Consider the following 24,466-nt stretch of genomic DNA (forward strand, 5'->3'; position numbering starts at 1 on the left):
GCCTCAACAGGCGGTGCACCCTAGGTTCCACTCCTACTATGTGGATCTAGGATGCTCTGAGGACCTCCTCGATCCCCATGTAATCTAGAATCCCTTCTAGCAGGCCCTCAAGGTTCTGGATCACTGTCTCCATCGTATCATCCTCTAGAGGAGCCAAGGCTAGTGCTCGAACGCCCTACGTGTCCCTCCGTGCCTCTGGAGCCAGTCCAAGGGGTCTCACTGGTCCTACATCTACATACCACAATGTTCGTCATTAGGACATGTACATGAAAAAATCAAAAGCATCATAAAAATAAAAATCAAAAAATGTGATCAAGTGTCTTACCACCGTCATCCCACTGCTCTCCAGCGGGCAGCTGCATGTCAAGATCTCCGCGGAAATCAATGTCGGCATACGGCCAATCCTCCATGAAGATCGTCTGTCACTCCAGCCACTCTCGGAAAAATGTCCCCCATGCCACTGGTTGTCTGCCACCTCCTCGTGGCATGACGTTAGCCCATCGCGTGGCCCTCACCTCACGTGGCCTGGGTATGTCCAAATCCATGTCTTGCAACTGCAGTGCCGGTACCCGCTCCAGCATGAACGAGACTAAGATGGATCCATAACCAAACTGCTTCGTCTCTCCTCGATGATGGTTGGTGAGTTGCCTCTTCATGCTTGCCGCTACTACCTCTACCCAGTTAAACATGGTGGGATTTAGACACTCGAGGGCCAGTCGGAGATGCGTCTTCGAAGCCTCATGTTGGGCTTGGGAGCCCACTGCCCGTGTCACCATGAAAAGCATAGCACGAAGGATTATGTCCTCCACTGTTGGGATTGCCACCTTCCCACTCCTTGACTTGCGTGCCTGTGGGCACACTCGACCCATCAGCATAGCTAAGGTATCACCCCCGGGTCGCTACCCCTCCAGAATGGGCCTCTCACTTCGACAAGACAGCCTGGTCAAAAAATAGATGTCTGTAGAATCGAACTCGATATCCTGGCCTCAGATGATAAATTTCCCATCTGTGGGATTCCAGACCCTGATCAGTAGCTGTAGCAAGTCAGGTTGTGCGGATAGGCGTGGAGTTAGGAAAAACTTGAGTAATCTACATGCCCGTAATGAGTTTTGGCACCCCGCATCGGTGAAAGCTTCTATATCATTGTTATCATGTGTGCGTTCTTGCCAGACGAATGCCATTATAACCTTGCATGACGAAAAATTCCATTAGCACCTTGGTTGCATAGATTTAAACGTAAATTTTATTAAAAATGGTCTTGCAACATCATCGCGTCTGTTTCTAAAACAGACGTGATGATCATGGGCACCACTGTTATTTTTCCCCGGTCATCGCGGAAGTACATCACTTTTCCACGATGATTGGGGCGCAGTCTGTGTAAATTTTTATCGGTCATCGCGGACCTGATAGCTAAACCCGCGCTGACCGAGAGAGGAATGAGAATTGAAAAATCCACCCAAATTCACACATCCCACCCTCAAATGCAGCTAAAAAGACATTAAATCAGAGCGCAGGGCAACGTGTGTCTACCTGGAACTGCTTTCGGGACGAATGATGCATGGACGGGGCCGAATTTTGCTCGCCAACCTCACTGCTCCAAAACGTTCCACAGTGACTGAATGGTAACAATGGTAAAAAATTATGGATTAACCTCCCTATTTATGGTAATTTTGTGAAATTAAATATTACATTTCATAAATGTGGGTTTTTTCTCATGGTTTTTGCTATATGCATGGTCAAAATATGGTTTTTACTATGTTTTTATATGCATTGTTCATATTATCTCGAACGGATTTACGTGTGATGTGTTCTTTGTGCAGGATCTCAGATAGTGGATTTACGATAGTTTTATATATGATTGATCTTGAAAAGTCATCTTTAAGCTCTTTTCCGACTTGAAACATGAAAAGATGTCCGAGTTTCCCTCTTTACTCGTTAAAAGAAACGAGAGGCGGTCACCTTTAAGCTCTTTTTTCGACCGTTTAAACATAAAAATATCACCGGGTTTTTGTCGTTTCAGGCTCGTTATTGGTTACGAAACGATGTGATTCTGACCACTTTTTTACTTTTTCGAGTTGAAGTTACTACTTACGAAAAGTACTCCTCGATCATAATAGTCGGGCGGTTCTTTTGAGTGTCGTTTTATACTTTTTCGAGCTTGAGAGACACAACTCTACAAAAAAGGACCCCCCTGGAGTTTTCTTTTCCGTGTCTTTTTCAAACTCTCTAAACATGAAAAAGACTTCGAGTTTCAACTATGTTGGACTTGTTAAGCCCTGACGACATTAGACTCGTCACCATGACGAGACTCGAGCTTCTCCTTCCTAGGGTTCGTTAAACTATTACTAGGTTGGACTCAACAACAAGTTTATCATTGATTGTCTATGGCAGCTAGTCACTCTTGAACATCGACACTTTTGCTTCTTGTCGGGTTGGGACATCCATACATCGTCATTTGGCCTTCCGCGGGTTTGGGTTATCATTCTAGCCTCATTCCAATCGATTCATGTCGTCTCCTCCAAGCCTCTGATCCATCGATACCTGAATGTTGCCACACACCCCCTCTAGAGTCATGTCACCGATATGTTCAAGAGTATAATCCTTCTGTAGTTTACACCCTCTCTATTCCTCTGGTACTCTGTTTTGCCATCTACCACTTGTTCCTTATCTCGTGTCGTTGATGGGGGAAACATTATGGCCCTCCTGCGACGGGTCGTCTCCTGTCGACATTAGCTCATTATCCAGGAGATTGATCTAGAGATCCCCTTTGGTACCTTAGAGCTTGCATGCCTCAATGGCAAGTTCTTCGCACCTGACGGCCGATTTTCATCATTGGTCGTCGATCGGGTGATTCCACGAGTGTTCGACTTCAGCTCCTTTTTCACACTTTGTGGATTGTGCTGGACAATACCTTGAGAGCCATTGGCATTATTGGTGGTTTCTCTCGCGCTTGTTAATGGTTTTCATCATTGACTGGTAATCAAGCGATTTTCTATCATGCTCAACCTCAGCACATCTATTCGCATGTTAGGATTTGTAATATGATCGGATGGGTTCAAGACCCCAAACTTATCTTACGCATGTTCGGGCTGCGTGGATTGGTTTTATGATTGCATGACTCATTGATGGATGGCTGCGACCATACCTGAGTCTTCATGGATGGCTGCGCCCATACCTTGATTATCATCATGGTCTCATTAGCTAGGTGGCTGCGTCCATACCACAGACCTATTTCATATGTCTTTTGGATGGCTGTGCCCATGCCTAGGCTACATGTAATTCATTATTAGAGATATCAGTTGTACTTGCGTGCACGTTATTCCAGATGGTGTTCCAGTTCAGTCAGTTTCGTAAAGCATTTCACCCCACCCACTCTCTCGGGCTTCATGCTTTATGGGGCATCTATTACACAATAATTTGTCACTGTCTTCCTCCGAGTCTTCCTACTGTGCCATGAGTCCAAAATCATTCATGCTCATGCTCTCTGATGTTGCCAAATGACCCACTTTGCCAAAGTTTCTGCCTCATCGCGTTTGTTGGCAAAATAAACGCACTGAAGGGTGCTCCAAAACAGTCCATAAGTGCTGCCATTGCGGAAGTACATGTGATTCCCGCGATGGTAGAATTTCATGTGCCAGCATAACTGTTGCTTGTATTTTCCCGCGATGACATGACTAGCTCCATTATACAATAGCGATGTCAGCGTGACATACCAATTATGTGCCCGTGATGATCCAGTTTGGGTGAGTTTGTTCCAACAATCGGCCTTCCAGATGACTCCAAACTTGGTTGTTGGCCTTTTTTATGTCACCCTCCTTTCTCTGGCATGGTTGTTTCGTCATTTGTGCTACCCTCCTTAGAGATAAGCTCATCCTCCCACCATTCATGGAGGCTACTTCTCCTATTTAAGCTCTCACCATTGCTATGAGCTGCTAGTTTTGGAATTCTTAGTCTTTGGAGTGTTGCTGATAGTATTGTGAGCTTGTTAGACAGCTGGTGTGACAAGTGTGGGATTGTTTGAGAGCTTGAGGAAGGTTGTGAAGTGCTTTTATCTTGTGTGAAACTTGTGAGTGAGAGAGACTTGTATTGGGAGATCCATCTTCAAGGGTGAATGCTTGAGGAACATGCTAGCTGGACCCTCCTGAGAAGGCTTGTGATGTCAAGACCTGGGTTGTAAGTTTCTCTATTTTATATTTAATGCAATCAATGATGTTTTCCTATGTCTTGTATGCAATGTACTAGATAGCTCATGATTTCTTGACTTTATGAGTAAATAGTTCTTTGTTGTATACGGTTACGTGCTTTGTTGTATTTCCTTTGCTTTGTTTCAGGTTGATTACTCATTAGGAGAAGGAAGCGGAAGCTGGAGTAGTGCAATGGAACTCCATCAACCACCGGTTGAGGCAGGCCTACAACTTGAACTATTTAAGGAGTATTGTTGTTGATTTGTCCTTGTTTGTGACTAGACCCACTCTAGGGCTAGAGGGGTTACCTCTGTCCGCGGAGGGAACACTTTCCTATATCACAAAACTTAAGAATGAAATTCTTAAGAATAGTACCTACAATCAATTTTGGAACTAGACTTCCAGTTCACAAAGAAAATTGCTATCATTTTTTATAGAAAGAAGGAAACGATGCAGATGGCCTTCCTTGAGGCTCAAATTCCACATCCTAAAACATCATCAGATTACAAGAGTATTACATTTGAATTCGGCACCAAAGATATCCATCCCATTGATCAAATGGAGATGCATAAATAGACTGGTGAGATGATTTCTTCTACATGTACTAATACTGCAATTTCATTGTCTAAGATGCAGGTTTCATATGCCAACATTCAGCTCGAGTTGAATATGGAAAAGGTATCCTCCCTAGCAAAGGACAATAGGATCAAATCCTTGGAATATTTGTTAGTCAAGATAGGATATGATCCTAAAGACATAAATGCTATAGAGGAGATCATCAAGAAGAAAAATATTGACATTGCAGCATTAAGAAAGAAGCTAAAACTGCAAGCCATAGAGGATCCCTTGACTAAAGACATTGAAGAAAATGAGACACAGAAAGCTGACATGATGAAGCTAATCATAGAGAAGAATATTCAGATCAGACAGATGGAGGCAGAATGGAGAAAATGATCAAAGGAAAAGAACAGAGTCAAAGGATGGCCTTAGTCCCCCTCGATGCCATACCCATCACTCAGCTCCCAACTATAGGAACAACAACTGCATCAAATTATTCCACTCAAACTACAAGTGCTAAACAAGTGACAAAAACACTGGAAAATATGGAAATCTAGTCAGAAGAAATTAACAAATTGAATGGGAAACTCAAAGCTTTGTAAGAGCAGAAAACTAGAATTGAAGCTTCTCCCATAGTTGAAGTGTAGAAGTCACAAAGGTATTATGGACTCTATGAATGAGATTTAGCGATGTATCCAAATCATTTTTTAATAGAAAGAACTGATACAAAGAGCCACTTAAACAATTGTTCAAGTAAGGGAAAAGGTGGGAGACATGCCTTCAGAAGCCCCCAACATCATCAAATTCCCAAATTCAAAGAGTAAATATGAACTTGAAGGGTTAGGAATTAGTGACAGGACTACTACCATCTTGGAAGTAAAAAAGTTTTTGACTAAAAGAAATCTCATTGATTAATTGGAGGAAAGGTGTGAGACACTACAAATGGGAGTGAACAGGTTTTGCAACAGGATTGAATCATTAATACAGAAAGGACTACCCATCATCTATGTCATTAATGATAAACTCATTATTCAAGAAGATTTTGTTCTGAAGATGAAGGAAGTGGCCAGAAGCAACATCAAATTCAGTGGGATAAAAGGCAGTGTTACACAGTAATTTGTCACTGTCTTCACTCCAGTCCTTCTACTATGTCATGTGTCCAAGTGAAACATGCTCAAACGCTCTCTTGTGCTTGCAAATGACCCACTTTTCCTAAGTTATCTTCCTCATCATGACTATGGACTAAATATATGCACTGAAGGGCACTCATAAACAGTCCAACTGCACTACTAGTGCGGAAGTACATCCGATTCCTGCGATGGTCCGATTTCATATCCCAACACGAGGTTACTTATAATCTTTAGCGATGATCTAACTAGATACGTTACTCACTAGTGATGTCAGTGCTATAGCTCAGTTATGCCCCTACAATGATCCAAATTGGGTGAATTTGTTCCAACAGTCAGCCTTCTAGATGACTCCAGACCTAGTTGTTGGCATAGTTTGTATTGCCCTCCTTTCTCTGGCATGGCAGTTCCATCAATTCTGTTACCTTCCTTTGGGATAAGCTCTCTCTTCCACCTTTCATGGAGACTCCTCCTATTTAAACTCTCACCATTGCTAGTTTCTGATAGTTGGCTAGTTGGGCAGTGCTGTTAGTGCTTGTGAGTTTGCTAGATAGCTGGTGTGAGTGTGACAAGTGTGGGATTGTTGATAGCTTGTGGAAGGTTGTGAAGTGCCCTTAATCTTGTGTAAAACTTATGAGTGAGAGAGATATTGTATGTTGGGAGATCCATCTTCAAATATTTAATGCCTGAAGAACATGCTGGCTGGATCCCTCTGAGAAGGCTTGTGACGACAAGACTTTGGTTGTAAGTTTACTCTTATTTCATTATTAATACAATCAATGATGTTTTCCTATGTCTTGTAAGTAATTTACTTGATAGCTCATGACTTCTTGACTTTGTGAGTAAAGAGATCATTGTTGTTTTCTGGTTACGTGCTTTGTTGTATTTCCTTTGCATTGTTTCAGGTTGATCACTCGTTAGGAGAAGGAAGTGAAAGCTGGAGCAGGGCAACAGAACTCCATCGACCACCGGTTGAGGTAGGCCTCCAACTATGACTATTTAAGGAAAGCTATTGTTAATCTGTCTTTGTTTGTGACTAGACCCACTCTAGGGCTAGAGGGGTTGCCTCTGTCCGCAGAGGGAACACTTTCCTGCATCACAAATTGGTGACCCACTGGGGAGTTTGGCCTATGTTTTTCTCTTGTTTGCTCTTGTTTTGATCTTGATTTGATCTCTCTTGAAGTTTGGGGATTAATTATCAGTATTTTGAGTTTCCTGGCTTGATCTAGGAAATACCTCTATTTGATTGAAGGTTTGATTGGTTTTGGTTTGGGAGTTTTTGTTTGCCTGTCATTGTTTTGAACATCATCGCAGATAAAAATTTAACAGTCGTGCTGTCATCGTACTCACCCTTTTCTAAGATCCTGTGCATCACTTAATAAAGTCTCACAGTCGCAATGACTCTGAAAATTGGTTCATCGTGGAAAAGACGTGTACAGTCGTGACGTCATCACCATTTTATAGTTTTGTACCCGCGACGATCTTGAGTTGCTAGTTTAATTCCCATGATGACTCTTGAAATCAGATCATTGCGGAAAATAGGTGTACTTCCGCAACCATCTCTAGTTGTCAGTGTAACACTTGCGATGACATCTCTAGTTGTCTGTGCATCACTAGCGATGGTCTCTATTTAGCGATGACATCTCTAGTTGTCTGTGCATCACTAGTGATGGTCTCTATTTAGTGACGACATCTCTAGTTGTCAGTGTAACACTTGCGATGACTCCTGTAAAGTTGTTTTTACAACTTTACCACCTGAATTCATCAATCTTGTTTATCTCGTGTTGTTTCTTGTGTCTCATTGGCTTGTTTTAATTGCTTTTGGTTAGGGTATTTTCTCTTTGATTTCATTGAGTGAGTCTTGTGTTTTTAGACCATGTGACCTAGCCCTTTAGAAGTTTTATCGAGGAACTGTTTGCTTGGGTTACTTGTCTGTTCAAGGTTCATCCACAACCCTCTTGTGATTTGCTTGAGGCTCTTTCACTGCTTGTTTTCTTGTTGGTTGATTTTTAGTGTCGATTATTGAACCAATTTTTTATGTTGATTCGATTTCTTCGCTACCAAGCATAGATCACAATTGTTTGGATCGATCAGTTCACACTTGCTTGTTTGTCTCTTTAAATTCAAAAAAAAGATAAAAAAAAAATCAAAATTTTGCATTCATCTAGCATACGAAAGTGAAAGTACATTTGCATTACAAATTTTCATGTTTGAGAAATTGGAAAGCAAATTTTAAATCTTTCATTAGTAGTATCGATGCATCGTGAGATTAGTGTATTGATGCATTGTGTTTCTTAGTGTTTGCATTCGTTTGTCTTGGTTTGGGAATGAACTCTCTACCTTTCTGTAAGTAGGTGTTCATCGAAATGAAATATGCTTTGCTCATTTTAGCTGCATCCTGGATTTTTTGTATACATACGGTAAGGCCTGAAAACTGAAACATAATTCAAGATTAACTCTAAAATGAACTGAATAAACCTAACAAAGCATTGGAACATAACGCACACTATTTAGAGGTCTAGGCTAGAGACATTCTTTGGCGTCGTTAAACCTAGTCACTATTGTTTTTCACTTAAGGTTGGGTGATTCCTCCTTCTGTGACTCGATAGCGGTCTAGTACGGAATTGTGCTCCCATGTACCATCGAGTATATGTTGGGAGAGCCCACTAGGTTATCATCATTTATCCTTAGGAAGCCATGTCTGCCACCTTGCAAACCGTAACGCACTGAACACAACATTCGGGAAGATTGGCTGCTCTACAGAAATTCCTTAGTTTTCAGATGACTACCAAGGTGTATCTGCAGTTTTACGGGTTGTTTGGTAAACCTTTTGCCTAGTTTCTCCAGAGTAGTCACTTTTGTTCCTTTTCGGACTCCCTAAAAGAAAAGGTCCATCTGAGCACTTGTCCTTTTAGGCTCATTAAACCTCGAAAGAGATAGAGTCACCTTTTCATCCTTTTCTCGACTCTTTAAAGATGAAAAGATCAAGTTTTGTTCCTGTGTCATAAAATTTACTACCCACGAAATATTCCTGGTAACAGTTAGAATTCTTCTTTACAGTTCGATTGTTTTTCAGGCTCGTTCCCGATGGAAACATTCCCCGAGTCTATCGGCCAAGGTCTTTCTCCATATGGGAATCCTAGTCCATTTCCAGCTTTTGGAAATGCCGGTGCTCTGTATATGGCAACACTATCCTTGCCTGGGTTAGCCATCGGTTTAACCATTTGTTGTTTTCAACCTCAGTGGTCCCAAGTGTCATGACTCTTGTTCCACTGTCTCCTTCGTCTGAACCACGACATGTTGATTCCAAGGTTGAGCCTATGCCTTCTTCCCTTGTTTCTTCCTCCTCCTCTCCTCCTTCACCTTGTGAAAGTTTCAAATCTAGTAACCAGGAGAGTAAGAAGAAGAAGAAGATGATGATGAAGAAGAAGAAGTCTGATAAACGTGAGGCCACCTGTGCAGCTATTGCTCCGAGTACATCTCAGTTCAGACCACCTTCTACTCCTCTATGGAAGGTTAAGTTTCCTTGTAAATTGTGCAAGGGTGACCATCTTCTTCGTGATTGTCCTGGTATTCCTAGGATCTTAGACGTATGGTCTCGTGATCTGGATCATCCCTGATTGTCCTCTGAAGCTCATGATGATGCTACCCTATCAACTGGCAGTGGTAAGAAGAAAGGGAATATTTGATTCCCCTGTAGGCTATGTGAAGGAAGTCATCCCCTTCACCTTTGTTCACTCATGGATAAAGCTTCCGCCATTTTGGAAAGTATTACAGCTTCTTCCCCCCAACTTCCAATTGGTTATCAGAGGCTCTCTTCAGACCCTCTCCCTGTCGAAAAGAGATTGACTTAGATTCTTCTCTTGTCCGTCCTCCTTCCGAGCCTGGCTGTGCTCAGCCTATTCTAGACCAACCATTGGTCAGAGAGAGTGTCAAATTGGGTTCACCACCTGTTGATCACTCTGTTTCAGAAGAGCGTCATGCTCATGTTCTTCTCATCTCGTCAGATTCTCCTGAGTCCAAGAATGAAACTCCTATCCCAGTTGATTCAGAGAGTCCTTCTTCGGTTCCTGTAGAGCAGGGGGGTAATAATATGATTCCCCCACCAAGTAGTTTGGTCGTTTCCTTCGACTGGAGTCATTTGACTGCATTCTGCCTTCCATCCTATGTGCCTTTCCAGATTACAGTACATGCCTATGATAAGGGAGTACCTGGCACTATCTTGGATGAGGGTGCGTATGTCAGTCTTATGCCTTCCACTAGTTGGCAAGCTTTGGGCTCCCCATAGCTTGTTCTGGTCACGCAGAATCTCTTGGCATTTGATGGAGGAACCAGCCAACCTTTAGGGATCCTCTTGAAGCTTCCTGTTACTTTGGGGGGAAAAACCGTCTATATAGACATCATGGTTGTCCAAGGTGCTTTAGATTTCAGTCTTCTCCTTGGCTATGACTATGTTTATTCCATGGGGGCCCTCGTCTCTTCACTTTTCTGTGTGGTTTGTTTCCCACATGATGGAAGAATGGTGACCGTAGATTAATTATTGCTCTTTAGTCCCCCAGTGCCTCCTATGTAGCCGTTGTCCCCTATCGTTTCTTACTCGCAAGCAGTGCCTTCCTTGCCACAGGTCAATTATGTGGCTACCCATTCTGTCTCCGCCTCTACTGATGATCATGCAGATGGTCTCGTACATCATGTACTGGGGGCTTTGGACCCTGATCTGTCATTAGTGCCTCATGACATGTATTCCTCCTAGAGTGCGTTTCTTCCATCCCGTGAAGACCTCTTGGGAGCCTTGTTCTCGTATGGACCATGAGCAGGTGTCCCGAGGAAAGTTCTCGATCTTGTGTCAACCTCATTAAAAAATGAAACAAGCTGTCATGAGGATAGTTCAATCTTGTGTCAACCTCGTTAAAAAATGAAACAAGGGCTATGAGGATAGTTCTTTTACTGTGTCAACCTCATTAAAAAATGAAACAACTCCACTTTCTAAATCGAGTCTTTGAGTAAGATCTTGTAAAATCCAAATCGAGTCTTTCCAGGATCTCGCAAGTGAACCTTCATTCCATCCACCTCGTTGAATGCAATGAAACTTGGGGGGCATGTACCTTGATTTGCTTCATTATGCTAGGGGCATGCGAATTTATAACAAGCATAGCTTTTCGTTTCAATCTTGTGTAAACATGAAACTGAATCCAAGCAGAGTTCTCCATGTTTCAAGCTTGTGTAAAAATGAACCCATACCTAATTTACACCTCGTGATTGCCATTGTTATCCGCTAAATTCTACTAGATGAGCCTTGGTTGTTTCATTCCATTGCCACCATCTCTTTGGCTGATCATATGCTTTCACTTGGTTGTTTTTTCCTTTCCTGAGGAACCACAACGATGAGTGGTTTTATTAGCCAGCCTCTTGACCATTACATGTTTTGAGCAGTTCCACCATTGACAGAACCATTTGCTACCCTTGATACCACTTGTTCCTCTAGGACGAGTCACCTTTGAGCTCTTTTCTGACTCGTAAAATATGAAAATATTGCCGAGTTATCCCTTTTTGACTCATTAAATGTAATAAGAGGCAGTATGCTTTAATCTCTTTTCTGACCATGTAAACACGAAAAGATTGCTAGGCCTTTGTCATTTTAGGTTTGTTATTGGTTACGAAACGACGTGATTTCGATCACTTTTATACTTTTTTGGGACGAGGTCACTAATCATGAGAAGTAATCCTTGATTGTAATGGTCAAGTTGTTCTTTCGAGTATCGTTTTATACTTTTTCAGGCTGAAGAGACACAAATCTATGAAAAAGGACCCCTTTGGAGTTTTATTTTCCGTGTCTTTTTCAAACTCTCTAAACATGAAAAAGACTCCAAGTTTTACCTATGTTGTACTCATTAAACCCTGAGGACATTAGACTCGTCACCATGATGAGACTCGAGCTTCTCCTCCCTAGGGCTCGTTAAACTATTACTAGGTTGGATTCGACCAACGGTCGAACTTCTTTTACAAGCATATGCTATTCCCTCCAAGCTTGTTTTCAAAAATAATAGGGGTACTTGCCAACAATGGTGGGGAAAATTTGGAAATCATCATTGGCAGCTAGTCACTCTTGAACATCGACACTTTTGCTTCTTGTCGGGTTGGGACATCCATACATCATCATTTGGCCTTCTGCGGGTTTGGGTTGCCATTTAGCCTCATTCCATCCGATTCACGCCGTCTCCATCGAGCCTATGATCCATTAGTACCTAAATGTTGCCACCCTCCAGAGTCGTGTCACCGACATGTTCAAGAGTATAATCCTTCTACAATTTACATCCTTGCCTTCTCCTTTGATACTCTATTTCGCCATCTGCCGCTTGTTCCTTATCTCGTGTCATTGATGGGGGGAACATTATGGCCCTCCTGCGACGGGTTGTCTCCTGTAAACATCAACTCATTATCCAGGAGATTGATCTAGAGATCCCCTTTGGTACCTTAGAGCTTGCATGCCTCAATGGCAAGTTCTTCGCACCTGATGGTCGACTTTCATCATTGGTCGTAGATTGGGTGAGTCCATGAGTGTTCGACATCAGCTCCTTTTTCACACTTCGTGGATTGTGTTAGCTAGTACCTTGAGAACTTTTCACATTATTGGTGGTTTCTCTCACACTTGTTAATGGTTTTCACCGTTGACTGGTAATCAAGCGACTTTCTATCATGCTCGACCTCAGCACATCTATTTGCATGCTAGAATTTATACTATGATTAGTTGGGTTCAAGACCCCAAACTCATATTACATATGTTCGGGCTGCGTGGATTGGTTCATGATTACATGTCTCATTGATGGATGGATGTGACCATACCTGAGACTTCATGGATGGTTGCGACCATGCCTTTATCATTATCATGGTCTGATTAGCTGGATGGTTGTGTCCATAACACAGACCTAGTTCGTATGTATTTTGGATGGCTGCGCCCATGCCTAGACTACATGTATTTCATCATCAGAGATATCAGTTGTACTTGCATGAAGGTTCTTCCAAATGGTTTTCCAGCTCAGTCAGTTTCGTAAAGTGTTTCACCCCTCCCACTCTCTCGGGCTTCATACTTTAGGGCGCATCTGTTACACAGTAATTTGTCACTATCTTCACTCCAGTCCTTCTACTGTGTCATGTGTCCAAGTCAAACATGCTCAAATGCTCTCTTGTGCTACTAAATGACCCACTTTTCCCAAGTTATCTGCCTCATCGCGACTATGGACTAAATATATGTGCTGAACGGTGCTCATAAATAGTCCATCTGTGCTGCCAGCGCGAAAGTACATCTAATTCCCACGATGGTCCGATTTCATGTCCTAGCACAAGGTTACTTATAATATTTAGCGATGATCTAACTAGCTACGTTACTCAATAGCGATGTCAGCATTATAGATCAGTTATGCCCCTGCGACTATCCAAATTGGGCAAATTTGTTCCAATAGTCGGCCTTCCAAATGACTCCAGACCTGGTTGTTGGCATAGTTTGTATCGCCCTCCTTTCTCTGGCATGGTAGTTCCATCAATTCTGTTACCTTCCTTTGGGATAAGCTCACTCTTCCACCTTTCATGGAGACTCCTTCTCCTATTTAAACTCTCACCATTGCTATGCATTGCTAGTTTCTGATAGTTGGCTAGTTGAGCAGTGCTGTTATTGCTTATGAGTTTGCTAGATAGCTAGTGTGAGTGTGACAAGTGTGGGATTGTTGATAGCTTGTGGAAGGTTGTGAAGTGCCCTTAATCTTGTGTAAAACTTATGAGTGAGAGAGATCTTGTATGTTGGGAGATCCATCTTCAAAGAGTGAATGCTTGAGGAACATGCTGGCTGGATCCCTCTGAGAAGGCTTGTGACATCAAGACTTTGGTTGTAAGCTTACTCTTATTTCATTATTAATACAATCAATGATGTTTTCCTATGTCTTATATGCAATTTACTTGATAGCTCATGACTTCTTGACTTTGTGAGTAAACAGATCATTGTTGTTTTCTGGTTATGTGCTTTGTTGTATTTCCTTTGCATTATTTTAGGTTGATCACTCGTTAGGGGAAGGAAGCGGAAGCTGGAGCAAGGCAACAGAACTCCATCAACCACCGGTTGAGGTAGGCCTCCAACTATGATTGTTTAAGGAAAGCTAGTGTTGATCTGTCCTTGTTTGTGACTAAACCCACTCTAGGGCTAGAGGGGTTGCCTCTGTCCGCAGAGGGAACACTTTCCTGCATCACAGTCAGCATGAAAACAAGAGAATTCTTAGACTATGGAAAATGACTTCTATATCTAGAATGAGGTAAAACATGTCTTCATAGTAAAACCAATATTTCCCAAATATACTGAGGCTTATGAGATTTACCGTAGGGTAATTAAGTTAACCATTCCAGATGAAAAAAGGTGGGAGGAACTATGTGATTTAAGGGATTAAAAGTAATTTAGATGCAGCCAACACAACAACCAACACATCAACCCAACATAGTTTTAGGCTAATTCAGCAACCGAATCCACCAAACTAGAGTCACCTCTTCATGCAGCTGTCTACCTCACCTATATTTCTACTAAGGATCAATTTTATTGTTAAGAATTATGCTAATAATACATTGTCGATAGAGACAATGATTTTGTAATTATTTTGTAAATATGTTTATAAATACTTCACAGTTTTAAGTATTAAGAGTTGATTGTCGCATATAATTTTCCTTTGCAAATTGTAATTTTCTAGTCGCTGGAAGCATCAATAACACAAGGAAATTCTTCACAGGATTCATGTGGTGTACGAGTTGGTGATTTTTTCTTCAATTTATGTGTTTTATCATTGTTTCCTTTCTCTATTATCTCTGAAAATATTAATTACTTAACAGAAACTGTGATGAATAGGATATGTTACACAGAGCACATTATTCTCGCTATTAGTAAATTACATGTTTTTTGCTGAAGTCAAATTAAGGAATTCTTCAATGCTCATTAATTTCTACTGAATCTTACATTTTTGTTGTCTCATAATACATTTAAATTTCTAAAAGATACAACTAGGGAAACCTAGCTTTCCCTGTGAAATTCCTTCAACGTTTGATGCAAATCTAGTTAATATTTAGACTCCATAGCCCAATCAAATTATAACAATTTAATCAACCAAACAATCCAATAAAAAACAATCAGTACAATCATAACTAGCCTAAAATTCACATAAAACAAAGCTAAAATTTTACAGAGACATGCCTCTTTGAAGCTGGCAGAGCTTGTCCTATGTGTTTACTCCCTCAACCTCAAAAATACAAAACAACAAGAAGGTATTTGTCTCCTTTTGGCGCTTTGACACCCTAAAGGGAGTGCTCTGTGCATCACCATCGCCTCCTTCCTGCTCTTCAGTATGCTAGGAAGCTGACTCCCCGAATTCTACTATGGCCTATTTTGCAGTGTGCTCTTTTTTGGCAGTTGCCTTAGCAGCAGCTACTTTAGCAATAGTTTCTTTCTTCTTCTGATCGACCAATTCCCATGTTGCTGCTTGTGCTACTTCTTTCTGTTTCTGTGCATCTCTCGTCTATACGGAGGAGCTTTCTCCACCCTTGTTAGTACTTGTGCCAAGATCTATGGGTTGTAGCCATTCCCGGGGCCATGTCCCCACAATCTCCTATACATCAACCTCCGTAACTAGGTATGGAAAATTTTTCCATATCTTCTTAGGATCTCGCCTTGCGCAGATGTATAAATTATGAAAATCAGCCTTAAATTCTGCATAGACCTGCAACTGCTCAAACAAGGTTGGAGACAACCTTGGCCTTTGACTGATCACCGTGTAGAGGTCCATCTCGACTAGTATCCAAAAGAATTTTATTTTTTTGATCCTCTCTGTGTCCTTCATCGCCCCTAGTGAAGTGGACTTTGTTGCCTCTGGTAAATCCTCATCCTGCATAGGGAATTGACTATCCTCTAGAATTCACCATGCAACAAGTACAATCAATAGTAGGAGCTAGGCATAATGAAATGCCTTGTCATCATCCTGCACTTCACGACAATTTTCTAAGAACCCCTTGCAAAGGTACTACACCCAGTTGTACTCCAACCCCTTTGTGCACTGTGCAGTGAATGAAATTACTAGCGTAGGAACCTCGTCCGTGGAACATTTTCACATGACCTTCTTGGAAAAAATCTAAGTGGAAAACTGCACCTCTTGGTCTGTAATAGAGTGGATAGAGTATCCGCGCGACTTCTTGACTAGTCCAAAATCATTTTTCATTTTATCTATAAGATCGTTCTCCTTGCATTTTCCTCCAAACTCCTTGGCTAGATCTGCCCCTTTATAGGTCAATTTTATAATTATATGGATCAACATGTCTGTTATAAGGATGGGTTTTTGTAACCACAAACACCCATCGTGCACTAGTGCAAGAAATTGGTGCATACATATAATATTGATAACTGACCTGCTAAAGTCTGGCACACACAACATATGTGGAAATCCAGCCTACTCGACCCCTTTTACCCAATTCATTGGTCCCAAATTTGTGACCCTACTTTCTTCATAGTAAATCTTGGTCATGTACTTATTGGTGGCCAAATGCGGAAATTTCTCGTGATCAGTTAGATCCCAATCCTCCATTTTTAATACAGGGATACGTGCTAAGAGCGTGCCTTCAAATACCACTTCTTCCGGCAATAGCGATGTAGAGATCATGAATATCATGTTATTGAGATCCTTTGGAACCTTTGCTTTCCCTTTTCGTGGAGGGATAAATGCTGGGAGCCTAGTGATAGGCTCACCCTCCTTAGCATCCAAATATTCAACTGTGTCGTGAAGCTCCTCTTCACAATATCCAGGGGTTCGTAGGGTTGGTTTTCCTTATCCATATTCCTTTTCTTCTGAACCTCTAAGACATTCCTTCTCGGTGATTGCCTCACTGGAGCAGCTTGGGGTTTTCCTTAGTAGTAGATAGGTTTTGCCTAGGTGACCTCAGCGCTATAGGTACAAATGGCATAGCTTCCATCGATGCAATTTTAGGGGCGTCAGATACAGCAAGTTTAGAGGCAGTGGCTTCAGAACTGGCGCCTTTTGTGGGATTGGTTCTAGTCATACTCTCTAAGAAGGATTTTTGGTTCCACTGAGGAAACTTAGCTAAACTTGGTCGTGAAAGAAGTTCCTCCCAATCTTCTCATTTCCTAAGTTTTATACAACAGAGTGTACCAATAATTTTCGGAAGGAAAAGTGTTCAAATGTAGCCTAGCATGTGAGATTTATAGCTAATTTTGAATTCAAATCCAATCATTCCCTCCAAAATGCTATCATAATTACATATTTAGCGATAGATTGCCAAATATTTGTGCCATAAATGTCACCTACCTGCTCCTCCTAACAGGATTTTTGCCATCCAATCAGCTACAGTGTGTTCAATGACTATTTTTGGACCTGGTTATGCGACACCATCTTCCACGGTGCAGCCCTCCTGGCGCACCTCCTCCTTGCGTGCTACTTTCTTTCTTTGCGCATACCCCTTACTTCACTTCGCCCTTCCTTGGGCAATGTAGTTTATAGTCTTGTACCTCCTTGCAGCTTCCTGGAGTACTAATACTATCCTGCCATCATATAGTCATCGCATAGGGGCAAGATCTCCTTGATACAACTTCAGTCGACTTCCATTGACTCTTCCCAGGAATGTTTCCCAATTTAGCTTCGCGAGCTGAACTACACCACCATCCCTAATTTCCTTCACTACATAGGGACCCAACCAGTGTATTTGAAACTTTCTGGGAAACTTTGTGAAATTTCTATCGTATAGCAGTGTGAGATCATCCGCCTTAAAGGTGCACACCTTAATATTCCTATCATGCCAGGCCTTCTCAGATTCCTTCTGCACCCGTTGGTTAAATCCTGCTAGAAATCGGTCTTCTTCAAGTTATAGTAACTGCATGAGGTTCTCTTCCATAATCTCATGATCAAGCATTTCAGTCAATGCTACAATCCACAAACTTGGCACAATAGACTCCATTGGCATGAATGCTTCTATCCCATATACTAGCTTAAATGAGGTTTGTCTTGTTAGCTTCTTACATGTCATCCTATATGCCTATAGGACAACTGGTATGTGCACATCCCAATTGTTCTTCTGTGCGTTGCAGACCTTAGTCAACGCGTTCTCCAAGATCTTACTAAATGCTTCATCTATTCCATTTTCCTGAGGGTGATAGGGCATACTATTATGATGATACACCTGAAATTCTTCAAGCATCACAACAATAGTTTCATGGGGGAAGTGCGTACCTCTATCGCTCATCAGTATCTTCATACATCCAAACCTTGTCAGCACATACTCGAATAGAAATTTTTTGGCTATAACAATGGTAGAGTCCTTCACCAATTGTGCTTCTTCCCATCGTGTCAAGCATTCAGTCACAGTAATAATATACCGTGCACCAGTCTTTTTCCCTAGTGGCTATATGAGAACCATAAATTCAATCGCCCATTTGTCAAACACTTGTAATGAAATCTTAGGATTCAAGGGAAATTCATCCCTTCACAATGGCTTTCCTGTCCTTTGACAAGCGTCACATGCCTTACAGTGTACCTTAGAATCCTTATGCATTATTGGCCACCATAACCATGCACGCAGATTATTCTGCGTGGTCATCTACCTACATAGTTTCCTCCTACCACTCCTCCATGTGCTTCGGTGAGGATACTAGATCACTAAAAATCTAAAACATATCTGTGTAGTCTTTCATCAGCACCCATCTTATACAAGTTTCTGGCTATCACAGAAGAGTCAGCAGCACAAACCGCCAATTCCTTCTTCTGCTGAGTAGAATACCCTTTTGGAGTTGTTCCAATAGTCAGAAACTGAATTTTTCGACAAAATGATCATCTGCTACAAGTATAACAAATAGTTGCACATCTGGTAATCCTTTGTCGAAATCAGTTAGCTCTTCACTTGTCTCAATCCTAGATAGATTATCTGGTCCTGCATTCAACCATCCAGGCTTCACAATCACTTCAAAATCATATTCCTGAAACAGTAGTAACCACCTACAGATCCCCCCCCCCCCAACATAGGCTTATTGACTAGCTATTTGAGAGTGGAGTGATCTATATAGATTTTGAAATGCACACCCAACAAATAATGTTAAAATTTCTGTAGCGCGTAGACCATCGCCATCCCTTCACATTATGTGGTTGAATAGTTTTTCTCAGACTTAGACAATTTCCTGATTGCAAAGGCTATCATATGATCAATCTCGCCTCTCCTTCCTGGGTCAGTACCATACCCAGCACAATACAAGATGCATCCACATGCAGATGAAACAATTTATTATAGTCGGGGAACAAAAAAATCGGTGCAATCACCATCTTTTCCTTTAATGCATCCAGACTGCGCTAAAACTCTTCATCCCAACAGAAGGTCACATCCTTATTTAATAACTTATCCATCCACGTGGTTATCTGAGCATAAGCCTTGATAAATTTTCTATAATAACCAGTGTGCCCTAACATTGCACACAATTGCTTTACATTCCTCAGAGCTGCTAAATTGACAATCACTGTTATCTTCGCGGGGTCTACCATTAACCCCTGTTTTGAGACCACATGACCCAACAAGATTCCATATGGCACACAAAATATGCATTTCTTCAAATTCAATGCAATTTGATATCTACGACAAGTATCCAACATCAGGTGCAGACTTCCAACATGGCGCTTTACCAATTCGAACACAGTCCAGTCTTCAAAATATACTTCAAGAAATTTATGGATAAACTCTTTAAACACGGAAATTACGACCCTTGAAAAGATCGTTGGTGCATTCTTTAGCCCCAATGGCATCACTGTGTACTGGAAACATCCCCACTTTATCGCGAAGGTTGTCTTGCTACGATCCTTTGGTGTGATATTAATCTGATGGTAACATGAGAACCCATTAGTGAATGAATAAGCTTACAGTCCTCCAACATTTTCTAAAACTTCATCTGTAAATTTTGTTGGAAACGGATCATGCACACATGCATCATTTAGCTTCCTTAGATCTAGACATATTCTAATTTCACCTTTCTGCTTCTTTTCCTAAACCACCAGAGGGCTTACCCAATCAGATTCTTCAACTAGTTCAATGATTCTGTCCTCCAGCATCTTGTCAAGCTCTTTGCACTCCTTTTCTTTATACTTAGGATTCATTCAGTAGGGTCTCTATTTCACAGGCTTCGCATCAGTCTTTAAAGTGATCTTCATGACACCTAGATCCCCTACTATTCCTTTAAGGTCTGGGAACTTAGTAGGAAACAAGTCTTGGTACTCGCGCAATAACTCCATAACCTTATCAACTGTATCTTCATCCCAATAATTTCCTATCTTCTCAAACTTAGGCTATGCCTCAGACCCAATATTTACTTGCCTAGTCTTCAAAGGTTTTGATATATCAGGGTTCTCTACTTTAGGTCCTTCAACCTCACGTTGTCCCTTAGTTTTTGGAATGTTGATTTTTCATGGATCATCTTCTTCTTCTTTTGTAGTTTGTAGCATTCCAGTGCATGTTGAAAATTGTGTACTCCAGTCTGGTTTTACCCATTCCATCTATTCTTTAGGCATTCAAAAGATAGCGGCCTTAATCTCTTGTAGTGATTCATCAATACGTTCAAATCTATCCTCAAAACTGAAAGTTAATAAGAAACTTTCCCTCAAGATATCCCATTCAACTTTCCCATGGCATAGCTCTATTTCCAAATACCAGTTCATTGGGATTGTATCGAGGGTATGAAAAAATATATGTACCCATTCTGGTTGTGGCTCTTATCCTCAATATTTAGTCCATCACACTAAGTTCTCAAATAGATCATCCTTTCTACTATATATCTTCGTCATCTAGGTATTAGCGTATCCAAACTTCAACTTCATCATTCACTTGTATTCCTTCCAATCATCGAAGCTTTCCTTATGTGTACCCCATCAACGGGCAGGTGTAGCACATAGTGCCAATTCAAGTGCCTAAAAACGATGTTCCTCGAGCACTTCTCTTTCAAACTCATCCAAAAAAGGATTAAAATAATTTAGACCATCATAATGTGGAAGTTTCCTTACCTCCGTAGATACGTACCTCAATGAATTTGTCAACATATTGCAACGTAGCGTAGATACCTCATGCAACCTATTTTGCTAGTGTTCAAGCTCTTCATCTGAGTCTAAGGTACAAGAGTTGTCTCTATCCCACGGGATCTACCCATAGAAAATTTTAGGGGCGAATGTTCACCCTTTTGTGAAATTAAGGGGTTTTAAATTTTTAGTGGGCAAATATTTTGTGTCATAGTACATTTTTACAAATCACCTCAAATAGCCCACCTTATTTTAAGGGAGAGGGTAAAAAAGGTAAATTTAGCCCTTGAAATTAGGAGTTACAACCTTCCATTCTCCCATTTTCAAGAATAGGTTTTATTTAAGTGAATCCTATGGGCCAAAGGCCCAAATACCATATTTATAAAAGAGGTATGGTAAATTAATAAAAATATAAATAAATGAGAGGTATGGTAAATAAATAAAACATTTTTTATATTTACTCCATAAGTCACCTTATATACATGCAAGGGTGTAAACAAATAAAAATATACGTAAAGTGGAGGTATGGTAAATAAATAAAACCTCTTTTTATATTTAGTCCATAACCCTCGTTCTATTTATGAAGGCTCAAGAAAGAGGTTTTATTTAAGTGAATCCTACGGGCCAAATACCATATTTGTAAAAGAGGTATGGTAAATTAATAAAATTATAAATAAATGAGAGGTATGGTAAACAAATAAAACATTTTTTTATATTTACTCTATAAGTCATCTTATGTTTACGAACACTAAAAAAAATGCGTTATATTTAGGTGAAACCTATGGGCAAAATACTATGGGACAAATACCATGGACTAGATTGTTATTAATACCATGCAAAAAACATTATTAACCCTAATATTGGTATTAATAAAAATAAAAATGGCACATGGTATTGACCCATGGTATTCACCAAAATGGCACATGGTATTGACCCATGGTATTCACCTGGAATGTAGCCTATTTAAATGGGGGAATTAAACCAACATAGATCCATCTTTACTCTGGATCTACTAACCCCAGAGAGGTATCAAATATCGTGATATGAAAACTAGCATAGAGTGAAAAAATATTTGATCCGATCAAGAGTAAAAATGGATGTTGTAATTTAATGTATGTTAAACATTTTAGCTTGGTTAAAATAAAAAATAAAATAAAAATCAACTATTAATTTTATTAATTTTTATAAATTACTAATAGTAATTTTTAAGCTCCAGGTTTATGATAACCCATGGTATTCATGTGAGCATAGACTATTTAAAGGGGAAATTCTATCATCTTAGATCCATCTTAATTCTGGGTCTACCAAGTGCTCAGAGGGATAAATAGATTTCATCCCCCTAAGAGTGGTAGATGTGGAGTTAAGATGGATATAGGTTGGTTTTTATGGTAATGAAGATATTAAATAGGCTTAGGAAATTATATCGTAAAAAAATCTTAAGGTGAATGGTTAAAGCATAGACATTGGACAAGTATATTTGTATACTTCCGTTTTAAACTGAAACAAATCCAGGGCTAAAAGGAATGGATTGATTGCACTAGTCATCCTTCTATAACTTTCCAACATATGCTGGAGTAAACAGATTGTAATTTGGGTAGTTTTTTTAATTGCAAACAAGAATATACTTGTGTAATGGCAAGGTGGTTACGAGGTCCCTAGAAGTGATGAATTTGAATTTTTCTTGGTTTTATATATAGTATTAGGTTTCTTCTCATGCTTTCTGTGAATGGCACGGGTGAATTTTATCCTACACCCACTAGGTTATAGATATGTAATTTCGGTAATTTTGATTTCAAAAGATATTTTAAAGAAATGCAATGATTTCATTTGTGTATTCAATAAACACAAGATTTTATAATTGAGTAAAATATTCTCAATGCCTGGTGAGAGAATCACTAAAAAATTATATATGCATATCATATTATTGATAAAATCGCCTTCCATTTTTCCTATATACCATGCAGATTTGCCCATTTATTATACATGTAAATTTGGGGGGGGGGTTCTTAAAATTTTCCCTGGATCTACCCATCTGCAGTGGGATTGATCCAATTTTCATCGCACATAGTAATCTTGTATATTTGATCCAAATCATCATCCTCCTCATAGTCGTGGACTGGTTCAGTGTAATGCACTCCTTCAGTAGGGTCCATGTAGGAATTTACAGGGTAAGTTCCTCAGAAAGAATACCAAAAGGACACCGCTCACAACCAGATCTCAAATCAATACACCAGTATTTTTGACGTGGTTAAAACCCTCAAAGTGCAAGGAGGGAAACAGTCCAAGGCCTGTCCCAACGTGGGTACTACAGGCAATTTATTAATCAAAGAATGAAAATTTACATAAGCTTCTCTCATGCACGGATTACCCGAACAATGACCCTCCATGGGCTTTAAATAGAACTCATGGACCAATCGGGTGTCAAGCCACGGATCAAGTGTCGGTAATACCGAGGTGAGAGTGAACCGTCGGATCACTACATATCGTGACCGTCGGATTGTAAGTTACAAAATGTACAACGGTAAAGAAACACACTTTACCTAACTCTAACCTAACTCTATACTAGACCAAGTTGAACTTAACTATATCCTATGTGTCGGAATATCCTAACATCCCCCCTTAAGAACAACTTGGGATAGGATTGAAGGATTTACAAATATGACACAATAGGAGAAGGAAGGAGGCACTAGAGCCTATCCCCCCTTAGTGACAACTTCCTGAACTCCAAGCATATATCGAAGTTTAGTGAACTTCGCCTCTGTGAGAGCCTTTGTGAAGATGTCTGCAACCTGATCATCTGTTGGACAATATTGCACTTCAAGAACATGGTCATGAATGAGCTTTCTGATGAAGTGCATGTGTAGTTCAATGTGTTTGCTGCGCTGATGCTGGACTGGATCTTTGCATAGCTGAATGGCACTTTGATTATCACACCAAAGTGTGGTTGGATGTTGCTGCTCAAAGCCAAACTCTGATAGGATCTGATGAAGCCACAAGGCTTCCTTACTAGCTTCCACGGCACCACGATACTCTGCTTCTGCTGACGAAAGAGAAATGGCAGCCTGTTTCTTACAAGCCCATGTAATAGGTCCTGAACCAAGAGTGAAGACATAACCGGCAGTAGACTTCCGATCATCAGGGTCACCAGCCCAATCAGAATCAGTGAAACCAACTAACAGAGGAGCTGCTTTGGCACTGTAATGAATCCCAAACTGTACTGTACCTCGAACATAACGAAGTATTCTTTTAGCTGCTTTCCAATGACTTTCATGGGGTTTTGCATAAAACGAGCAACAAGGCCAACAGCAAAGGAAAGATCAGGACGAGTATGGGTTAAATACAAGAGTTTTCCGACAAGTTGACGGTATAAGGTAGCATCAACTTTAGGAGAAGTACAAGAGACTGAAAGTTTGACTCCAGACTGAAAGGGAGAAGGGGCTGGCTTACAGTCTTCCATGTGAAAATGACGAAGAATATCACAAGCATACTTGGACTGGGAAAGGAAAATACCCTCCTGGGA

This window comes from Pinus tabuliformis, chromosome X, assembly GCF_031772625.1.
Source record: "Pinus tabuliformis cultivar Carrire ecotype Pingquan chromosome X, CPIR1, whole genome shotgun sequence".
Classification (NCBI taxonomy): Eukaryota; Viridiplantae; Streptophyta; class Pinopsida; order Pinales; family Pinaceae; genus Pinus; species Pinus tabuliformis.